Source organism: Schistocerca nitens, chromosome 2, assembly GCF_023898315.1.
Source record: "Schistocerca nitens isolate TAMUIC-IGC-003100 chromosome 2, iqSchNite1.1, whole genome shotgun sequence".
In the NCBI taxonomy this organism is placed as follows: domain Eukaryota; kingdom Metazoa; phylum Arthropoda; class Insecta; order Orthoptera; family Acrididae; genus Schistocerca; species Schistocerca nitens.
Genome location: NC_064615.1, coordinates 200583793 through 200595546, shown reverse-complemented (window position 1 = coordinate 200595546; position 11754 = coordinate 200583793).

The following is an 11754-nucleotide window of genomic DNA, read 5'->3' as shown; positions in this document are numbered from 1 at the left end:
CCAGTGAACCTCAGTCCGGCAACTGTCGTACTTGCTATTAGTTTTACGTGGTCGTTCCACTTTAAATCGCTCCGTACGCATATTTCAAGACGTTTAATGTATGAGACCGCCTGCAATCATGTAATAACACAACAACGGATCTTTCTGCATATCTATGTGGAATACGTCACATTAATTTATGTTGATGATCAGCTACCAGTGATCCTCTGTAGGTCTTCCCGCATTTCGCTACAATTTTGTAGCGTTGCAACTTCTCAGTATATAACAGTATCACCAGCGAAAACCCTTATGCAACTTCTGATGTTTCCCTCTATTTGATTTACACATATCGTAGAATGTAATTGTGCAATAAGGTTTGGAGAGAAATATGGAAACACCACGACAAATACACTACTGGCCATTACAATTGCTATACCAAGAAGAAATACAGTTGATAAACGGGTATTCATTGGACAAATATATTATACTAGAACTGACACGTGATTACATTTTCACGCAACTTGGGTGCATAGATCCTGAGAAATCAGTACCCAGAACAACCACCTCTGGCCGTAAAAATTGGCCTTGATACACCTGGGCATTGAGTCAAACAGAGCTTGGATGGCGTGTACAGGTACTGCTGCGCATGCAGCTTCAACACGATACCACAGTTCATCAAGGGCAGTGCCTGGCATATTGTGACGAGCCAGTTGCTCGGCCACCATTGACCAGACGTTTTCAGTTGGTGAGAGATCTGGAGAATATGCTGGCCAGGGTAGCAGTCGAAGATTTTCTGATTCCAGAAAGGCCCGTACAGGACCTGCAACATGCGATCGTGCATTATCCTGCTGAAATGTAGGGTTTCGCAGGGATCGAATGAAGGGTAGAGCCATGGGCCGTAACGCATCTGAAATGTAACGTCCACTGTTCAAAGTGCCGTCAGTGCGAACAAGAAGTGACCGAGACGTGTAACTAATGGCACCCCATACCATCACGCCGGGTGATACGCCAGTATGGCGATGACGAATACACGGTTCCAATGTGCGTTCACCACGATGTCGCCAAACACGGGTGAAACCATCATGATGCTGTAAAGAGAACCTGGATTCATCCGAAAAAATGACGTTTTGCCATTCGTGCACCCAGGTTCGTCGTTGAATACACCATCGCAGACGCTCCTGTCTGTGATGGAGCGTCAAGGGTAACCGGAGCCACGGTCTCCGAGCTGATAGCCCATGCTGCTGCAAATGTCGTCGAACTGTTCGTGCAGATGGTTGTTGTCTTGCTAACGTCCCCATCTGTTGACTCAGCGATCGAGACGTGGCTGCACGATCCGTTACAGCCATGCGGGTAAGATGCCTGTCATCTCGACTGCTAGTGATACGAGGCCGTTGGGATCCAGCACGGCGTTCCGTATTACCCTCCTGAACCCACTGATTGCATATTCTGCTAACAGTCATTGGCTCCCGACCAACGCGAGCAGCAATGTCGCGATACGATAAACCGCAATCGCGATAGGCTACAATCCGACCTTTATCAAAGTCGGAAACGTGATGGTACGCATTTCTCCTCCTTACACGAGGCGTCACAACAACATTTCACCAGGCAACGCCGGTCAACTGCCGTTTGTGTATGAGAAATCGGTTACCTCATGTCAGCACGTTGTATGTGTCGCTACCGGCGCCAACCTTGTGTGAATGCTCTGAAAAGCTAATCATTTGCATATCACAGCATCTTCTTCCTGTCGGTTAAATTACGCGTGTGTAGTACGTTATCTTCGTGGTGTAGCAATTTTAATGGCTAGTAGTGTAACAGTATCACCAGTGAAAACCCTTATGCAACTTCTGACGTTTTCCTCTAGTTCATTTACACATATAGTAGAATGTCATTATGCAACAAGGTTTGGAGAGAAATGTGGAAACACCGCGAGAGATACGTGATTCAACATAAATGCAGGTGCCGGCCAAGACTGCAGATTGCGCTGTCGTATTTGACCATGAACGGAACCTGTGCAATGTCATCAATACTTTGAAAATGTGAGTCGTGGTGAGAACGGTTTTCCGTGTAATTGTGAGAGGATAATGTCAGTGCTAAGTGAGTTCGAACATGGGAAAATAGTTGGTGCTCGTATGGTGGGCACTTGGGTACAGCCGTAACCAAGATAGCCAGAATGTTTGGTGTTTCAAGAGGCACCGTTTGGAAGATTTATATCGCATACGGGGAAAGCGGAAAACGAGCCCAGTAGCCTGTGAACATTTAGGTTGTATGGTGAAAGCAATGATTTGCAGTTACGTAGTCTCAGCACCACGAAATGTCGTAGTAACTGCATCAGTGCCAATTTACCATGTTTTCTGAAAGAAAAAGAATAAGAAATTCTAGTAAGCGACGCATGTGCGATGTAGCCCAGAATCATGTGCAACATCACTGCAAGAAGCCCACCACCCTATGAGAATTTTGACATGGAGGCAAATTCATGTGGCTGAAATCGGCAATACGAGAAAAAGAAATGGGTTAATGAATTCGCGAAATTCTGAGTGCAGTAGATAACCAGTATACTTTATCAGCAGAATAGTTACACAAGTGCATTATGGCGGCGGTGACTAAACATCGAATCAGAGTATCTCACATTCCTTCTAAATAAGACCTTACAATCACAAAAAAGAAAAAAAAAATACAGATCCTTTGGAAACTTCGTCATGAATGCGAAAAGCTGCTTGTAGGACATTTGAATTTACAGATGACTAACACAGAGAGAAGGGTTCAGATCACCATGTATCCAGTAAATAGAAACGCATATTAAAGAACTGATATTCTGAATGTGAAGAAAGACACCAGAAAACCGTACGACTTTACCCAACCTGACTTTTATCATATTTGCGAGTCATATGAAAGCTATTGCAGTGCTTTCTGCCGTCCAGTGTTCTCGTTAGCAACGCATGACTGAATGTCTGTGATCAAAAGAGTGACTTACACTCGGGCTACGGGCTGCTAGATTTGTTACCAGCAGGTTCAATCAACATGCAAGTATTACGGAGATGTTTCAGGGACTCAAATGGGATTCTCTGGAGGGAATGCGATGTTGTTTCCGGAAGGCACTATTGCTCAGATTTAGAGAACCCGTATTTGAACCCGACTGCAGAACGATTCTACTGCCGCCAACGTACATTTCGTTTAAGGACCATGATGATAAGATGCGAGAAATTATGGCTCGCGTGGAGGCTTTCAGGCAATCCTTTTTCCCTCGCTTTATTTGCGCGTGCAGCAGGAGAGAAAGTGACTAGCAGTAGTACGAGGTACCCTTCACCATGCACCGTACCGTGGTTTGCAGAGTGTGTATGCATGTGTAGATGCAGACAGTGAAATTTTTAACACTCAAGAAGTATAAGACAATTTTAAGAAGGGCAGATGTTCCAGATACAAAACTACAAGTTTTTCTGTTTGTTTCTGTAATTTGTGCAGATAATGCATGTGGACTAGAGGTGCCCAAACTCGTTCATCCTTGGAAAATAGTTCACTGGTGATCGCTCTTTTTTGGGAATCGTTCATTTTTACTAGTTCACCATTCATATGTGATCGGTATACTGTTCTCATGAAAAACTGAAAATTAGTAGCATAGGTGACTGAAGATTTTTTTATTCTTAACAGAATTTTCACACACTTGTATTTTTCGTGATTCTGCAAAATTTCTCGTTTAGCCAACTGTAGCGTTTTGTAGCTGATCGCAGTGAAACAATATGAGGTGGCGCACGAAAAACCGGCCCCGAGTACAGACTGCTCGCCAGTTACGCACTACTTGTTGACTGCTACGAGCGGAATAGATAAGCATGTAATAATTAGGCAGTGAAGAAATAACAAATAAGGTAATGCAAACAACAACTTCGAAACAATAGATGACGATTGGTAGGCGACAATGATCAGTCTAGCACTCGGGTCCGATTTTTCGTTCGCCACCCTATACCACTGAAATAATTTTGTAGAATTTATCATATTCTCTTTACAAAATGTGACGCCAGACACTCGATTATGGAACGCGGACTTCATTCGGTTGTAAGTCGGTTTGCCTTCCATAACAATGAACATGCTCTTTTGCCTTGGATCAAAGAAAGACGGAAAATGGCCACTCGTGTGTGCCTTGTCGACTTCCTTTGCATGTGTAATAACAAAAAAATTCTTGCCTTTTTACAAGTATTTCTTCTGCTGTTTATCGAAATAGTGAAGTAAGCTGATATGCCGTTTTGTTACCTGAAAAGATGTATGTATAACATACCACGTAATTTTATGTAATTTACGTAATTATAAAATACATTTTAATTACCTGTCATGGACGCTGAATAGAACAGGAAAAGAACCAGAAGTTCAGAGATCAAAAAAGTTTGAAACAGATTTAGAATGGGCATGCGCAGCGAACGAAACTAACTACTCTATACTGAACTAAGTCGGCATGGAACTGCGACGAGTGGCCACACGAAGAAGGACGAGTCCGGCCGAGCGAGACCGAGACAGATGGGAGCGGGACTGAGGCTGGAACGAGACCGGCCGACGTGCCGTTGGGGGAACGAGACCGACTGTGTCCCGTTCCCGGGAACCATAAGCAGAAAGCCGCGACCGAAGTGAACAATGAAAGCCCGTTCCTTAGAATTCGTTCATCGCTCGTTCCGTTCATCTTGATGAACATTTCCTTTGGACCCGTTAGTTCGCGAACGACCCATCTCTAATGTGAACATTGTTCATTGGCAGTATCCAGATTGTTTTTCTTACCTCGGTAACTTTAATTCACCGCTGAAGATGATTTACAACGATTTGTGATGTTTTCTTGTCAAGGTTCATTTGTAAGGCCTTAAATGCTGTTTCAGTCCTTCTACAGTGTCTTTGTTACATTGCAGATTTGATAATCTATCGATAAACTGGACAAGGAGTACATCATATGTAATTCTGGGTGGTATATAATTAAACCGCTGGTATTCTGAGTGCTGCAGTGTGGGTTGTATACATTGCAGGACGCTCGAACACCATAGGTATGTTCACTAATCGGTGCGCTAGTGCATAATACTGCAAAAAAATATAGTTCCACTTTCTGCCACCAGGTGAAAATATGGCGCTGTAAACAGACTGTGATGTAGTTCCAGAAAAAGGGGAGAAACGATCAAACATCTGATGACAGTGGTTCTGGCACATTTATTAGGATACGGCCACAAGTTACAACACGTGTTCAGTATGGTCTCTCGACTCGGCAACATGCTGCATCCACAATATGGCATGGTGGACAGTTGCTCTCAGCATATTCAGTGTAATCGGAGTGATAAGGCGTCGTGCGCTGTCCTTCTGTTGAGGAAGAGCCCAGATCTATCTCTGATAGACATTATCTTTCAGATATCCCTACAACCAGAAGTTTCAGGGATTTCGGTCGGAGATCTGGAAGGCTACACTTCTTGAAATTGCCTAGAAATGATGTAGTCGTTAGAGAAGATTTTCTCAAAGCAAATCTTTCACCTGGCAGGCGATACATGGTGTCGCTCAGTCTTAACATGAAAGTAGCGTGTGGACACAGTTGCGTCTTTGCAAAGTTGGAACCACATGTTGCACAAAGAGGTGCTTATAACGTGCAGATATCACTGTACACCTAAAAGGCCTAAGATGTGTCATCTCCTTTAAGAAAAACGGACATAGAATGAAGGAGATTATGGAACTACACAACACAGTCACAGATGTTCCTTTATGTGGTGGAGTAGAATCAGATATGCGACAGTTCTGCGCATTCAGTGCACCTTGCAGAGTAAGATGTATATCGTCCATCCAAAGAATATTCCCCAAACACATTCGTCCAGTTCCATGTTGTCAAAAAGCGAAGGGCAAAGTCACGGCGTTGTACCCTATCTTGAGGCTTCATTTGCTGCACGTTTTGAAATTATAGGGATACTAGTGTAAATTGCGCCACGAAAGCTTTTGAACTATTGACTGTGGTGTCACCGCCAGACACCACACTTGCTAGGTGGTAGTCTTTAAATCGGCCGCGGTCCGTTAGTATACGTCGGACCCGCGTGTCGCCACTATCAGTGATTGCAGACCGAGCGCCGCCACACGGCAGGTCTAGAGAGACTTCCTAGCACTTGCCCCAGTTGGACAACCGACTTTGCTAGCGATGATTCACTGATAAAATACGCTCTCATTTGCCGAGACGATAGTTAGCATAGCCTTCAGCTACGTCATTTGCTACGACCTAGCAAGGCGCCATTACCAGTTACTATTGATACTGTGAATCATGTACCGTCAAGAGCGACGTTCACCATTAATGGATTAAAGTTAAGTATTCCACCAGCTACGTCCGTTTTTTCTAAAGTCTAATTTCCTTGTCCTGTTCCAGACCTCACGCCAGCCTGCGTGAGCTAAAACACGTGCCTTTCGGCTTCCTCTAGTAACACGGTGTTGGCTCTCCTGCCAACCACAACATTGACCACAGGAGAGACAGTTACCATGACACACCTCGAACACTGGGAACAGAATATGAGGCGTGTGCTGCACGGTCGACTATAACTACAGCAACTTCATCAATAGCTGACCCGGGAATGACCCATCTCCCTCTCCATCTCCCTGGTGATACACATATACACATAATTCACCTGTTTATTCAAATTGCATTAACACATTCCTCAGCCACCTTATCAGCATGGGACCTCTTCACAGCTGTTTCAATAAGCGATATTTCTACAATGCAGATATGCTACCGCTGATGTTCTGAAAAATCAAGTTTACTAGCAGTGCTACTGAAATGTAGCCATTGAATTTCATATGGAAATTTCATTCTTCTTAACACTTTACATCAACAGTCACTTCACAAAATAAATCGACACACATTGCCAAGCAGAAAACAGTATACCAAGGTCAAATGAGGAGGCACTTCACATTCTGACTGCTTACAGCGCCATATTTTCATCTGGTGGCAGAAAGTGGAACTATTATTTTATTCAGCATACTCCGTGAGACCACCGATTAACGAACATACCTACAATGTTTCATCACTCTGGTGTATACAGCCTGCACTGCACAACTTGGACCACCATCAGTTTATATGTAACCATCTGGTATCTCTTTTCCTGATTCCCCTTGTTTGGTAGTCCATTCAATATTGTACTCACAGAGGACAGGGAGATCTTATTCGGTCTGATTTGGGGCTGACTTTCCCTAATCCTCCTAAATGGGTTCTGACTAGAGGCTAAATGGAAGGCTTACAGAGGAAATATCTTTTCCCATTACAGCCACTGTTTCCAAGAGCCATAGCAAAGAAGCTTCTTGAAGTCCTGCCAAAAGCGCTATAAGCAGTAGCAGGAATTGTGGAAGGATTTTTGGAACTTGTGAAATCGCGTAGCCTCTCAGTAGTCCTCATGGGGTGGGCTGCAGAAGTCGTGTGCAATCCAGGGCGGAGATAGTGCTTTAGTTGCGTATTTCTAAAGTTGGGGTAGGTGGTCCTCTGTGACCAACAAAGTTACTCAGAGCAATATGGCTCTTTGCTGCCTTTCGAGTCAGGTGTTGTAGATTGGTGAGGGTGGACTAGCTCAGAGCCGAGCTTGGTGACAGTGTTGATTAAAAGTGACAATACATTTCATTTGTTTCCATGCAAATGTGATAGTTGTCGCTGTATTAACTCGCTGCTTGCTCAGTCCGTTCGGTATGGGTGGTGGAAGCGAAAAACTTTAGTAACGCCTGGTAACGAACGCCCTGCACGACTGACGTGTTGTGCAGGTAGTATCAGAATGCGTTCAAGGCGGTTTGGGAGCCTATGGGCACTGCTGAGTGGAGTCTGGGGAAAGAGGAGATGGCAAGACAAGCAGAGGAGCAGATGTGTGCATTATACAGGGTGTTACAAAAAGGTACGGCCAAACTTTCAGGAAACATTCCTCACACACAAAGAAAGAAAATATGTTATGTGGACATGTGTCCGGAAACGCTTACTTTTCATGTTAGAGCTCATTTTATTACTTCTCTTCAAATCACATTAATCATGGAATGGAAACACACAGCAACACAACGTACCAGCGTGACTTCAAACACTGTTACAGGAAATATTCAAAATGTCCTCCGTTAGCGAGGATACATGCGTCCGCCCTCCGTCGCACGGAATCCCTGATGCGCTGATGCAGCCCTGGAGAATGGCGTATTGTATCACAGCCGTCCACAATACGAGCACGAAGAGTCTCTACATTTGGTACCGGGGTTGCGTAGACAAGAGCTTTCAAATGCCCCCATAAATGAAAGTCAAGAGGGTTGAGGTCAGGAGAGCGTGGAGGCCATGGAATTGGTCCGCCTCTACCAATCCATCGGTCACCGAATCTGTTACTGAGAAGCGTACGAACACTTTGACTGAAATGTGCAGGAGCTCCATCGTGCATGAAGGACATGTTGTGTCGTACTTGCAAAGGCACATGTTCTAGCAGCACAGGTAGAGTATCCCGTATGAAATCGTGATAACGTGCTCCATTGAGCGTAGGTGGAAGAACGAAACTAAAATGAGCTCTAACATGGGAATTAAGCGTTTCCGGACATATGACCACATGACATCTTTTCTTTATTTGTGTGTGAGCAATGTTTCCTGAAAGTTTGGCCGTACCTTTTTGTAACACCCTGCATAAGACAAATTCACGCATGGGCGAAGCCGCAGGTAAAACGCTAATATACACATATAAAAATTATTTAAATAAAGTGTATAATATCTTCAAAATGTTTAAAATCTATTAAGAAATTTCACACACACAAAGCGGAAAATAATTATTTTAATTTAAAATTTTGAATGTAATTCGTTTTTAAATCGGACTACGAACTATAAAATAATTTTTCCTAGTCCCATTATAGATTCCTAACCGATTGCAGATAGTCTTGAAAGTTTGTTGTTATCAATTTTTAATAGCTGTGGCAACACTTATATGATTTATTACGAAAATTGTGGGGCGAATGTAGTAGATAATCGTTAGGAGGTGAACTACTCACGCATCAATTGTGCACTGCATTCGAAATGCATATACCATGATCATATAAAATTGTTAAATTCTTTTTCAAGCTGCATTTTCCTAGCTTTTAGAATTCATTTCACAATTATCAGACGCCTGGCGATAACAGTTTAACTGGTTTTGAGAAAACATTTTATGTAAAGAAATATTCACGAATTAAGGGTCATGTGAACTATGAGCACTGCTGACTTCGATCCCACGAATAGTCGCATTTTTTAGAACTGACTTACCATGTTTGAGAGCCCATTTTCCGGTCTTTCTAATGAATATCTTGTCATTTGGGAAAAGTCTGCTTCAAAAATTTTTCCTATTCATATTCTGGAACGTTAGAATCTAAAAATGTATTTTTTTTTTCAAAACTCCAATTCGTGTGACTATTTCTCTGTTGGCGTTGAACTATCTGTTTCACTATTGTGGAGTTTATTGGCGAGATTTGCTGGTAGGCAGTGTACAGAACTGTTAACGGAGAAAATTTTCCTGTTCAGAGGTCGAATCTCCAAATCCTTCCTGAAAGTACACTATGTGATCAAAAGTATCCGGACACCTGGCTGAAAATAACTTACAAGTTCGTGGCGTCCTCCCTCGGTAATAATGGAATTCAATGCGTTGTTGGCCCAGCCTTAGCCTTGATGACAGCTTCCACTCACACAGGCATACGTTCAATCAGGTACTGGAAGGTTTCTTGGAGAATGGCAACCCATTCTTCACGGAGTGCTGCACTGGGGCGAGGTATCGATGTCGACCGGTGAGGCCTGTCACGAAGTCGGAGTTCCAAAACATCCCAAAGGTGTTCTATAGGATTCAGGTCAGGACTCTGTTCAGGCCAGTCCATTACAGGGATATTGTTGTTTGCGGAACTACTCCGATACAGGCCGTGCATTGTGAACAGATGCTCGATAGTGTTGAAAGATGCAATCGCCATCCCGGAATTTCACTGCAACAGTGGGAAGCAAGAAGGTGCTTAAAACATTAGTGTAGGCCTGTGCGGTGATAGTGCCACGCAAAACAAGGGGTGCAAGTCCCTCCATGAAAAACACGACGAAACTTTAACACCACCGCCTCCGAATTTTGCACTACACACGCTGGCAGATGACGTTCACCGGGCATTCACCATACCCACACGCTGCCATTGGATCGCCACATAGTGTGTGATTCATCACTCCACAGAACGTTTTTCCACTGTGTAATCGTCCAATGTTTACGCTCCTTACACAAAGCGAGGTGTCGATTGGCATTTACCGGCGTGATGTGTGACTTATGAGTAGCCGATTGGCCATGAAATCCAAGTTTCTCACCTACCGCCTAACTGTCATAGTACTTGCAGTGGATCCTGATGCAATTTGGAATTCCTGTGTGATGGTCTGGATACATGTCTGCCTATTACACATTACGACCCACTTCACCGGTCGGAGGTCTATCAGTCAACAGACGAGGTCTGCCTCTACGCTTTTGCGCTGTACGTGTCCCTTCACGTTGCCACTTCACCATCACATCGATAACGGTGGACCTAGGGATGTTTAGGAACGTGGAAATCTCGGGTACAGACGTGTGACACAAGTGACACCCAATCACCTGACCACGTTCGAAGTCCGTGAGTTCAGTGGTACGCCCCATTCTGCTCTCGCACAATGTCCAATGACTACTGAGGTCGCTGATATGGAGTATCTGGCAGTAGGTGGCAGCACAATGCACCTAACAAGAAAAACGTATGTTTTTTGGGTGTCCGGATACTTTTGATCACATAGTGTAGCTACATAGCTGCAGAGCTTTAAATTATTGACTTCGGAGTTCATGCCTCTCTCGCGAGTCAAAATGAGGCTGGCAATCGTTATTTAGGCTGACAGTGTATTAGAGAAAAGAATTAATCTGAGTTCGCCAATAGTAGGTGAATTCGTGCGGCGACCACGAGTTTAATTTCGCGCAACGCCACAGATGATCCGATGTGCAGACGAAACGGACTTTTCACAAGTTAGCCAACCCACAGTGAAGTTATAATTAGAATAGATTTGACTAGGTTTTGAAGTGTAGGCAACCTCAGTCTTCGGAGGTACGACAGACCATGGAATCGGCTTAACGCTAGGGACACTTCCCATAAATGACTTTCTGGTCGCCGACGGTAGAACCGACCCGTGGCTGTACAACAATCCAAACGGTGTTTCGTAAGCTAGTCTGTCACAGACGTCTCCGGCCTGTCGCAATAGTGCAGGAGTAGGTGAGGCTATCAGCGGCATCGTGATGGTGCTCTGCACATTCTTTATCTAAACGAAGAGGTGGCAGCAGCAGGAGAAACACGAAAGCAGCTAGAACTATCGCCAGAGACCGTTGAAAAATGCTAATGAGGCAAAAATGAGGCATACGATCTGACAAAAATAACATACCGACAGATGGAGTAAAACAAGTGGATCAATAATGTTAGCCATGAGACAAAATCAGACAAGGAACGTAAATTACAGACGCCGTTACTCTGCAGGTGAAATACAAATAAAAGCAAATCTATGCCCATGACTATATATGAAACTGTTTAAGCAACAAAAATCTCAAAACCAGTCGGTAAATTTTATTAGTCACTACGAGATATAGGTGCATCTTCAGACGACTCTCTTTGAGTTATCATAGCACTGCTTGAAACATGAAAAAGTGTTCTGTTTGCTATAATACCATTCCTTATGGAAATATAATTTCCTTCTCTGTCTGCCTATTAGATACAAATTTTGCAACTGATTTCAAACCAATTTTCCGATAAGCAAGAGATTTGAAATTTGTCATATAGTTCAGT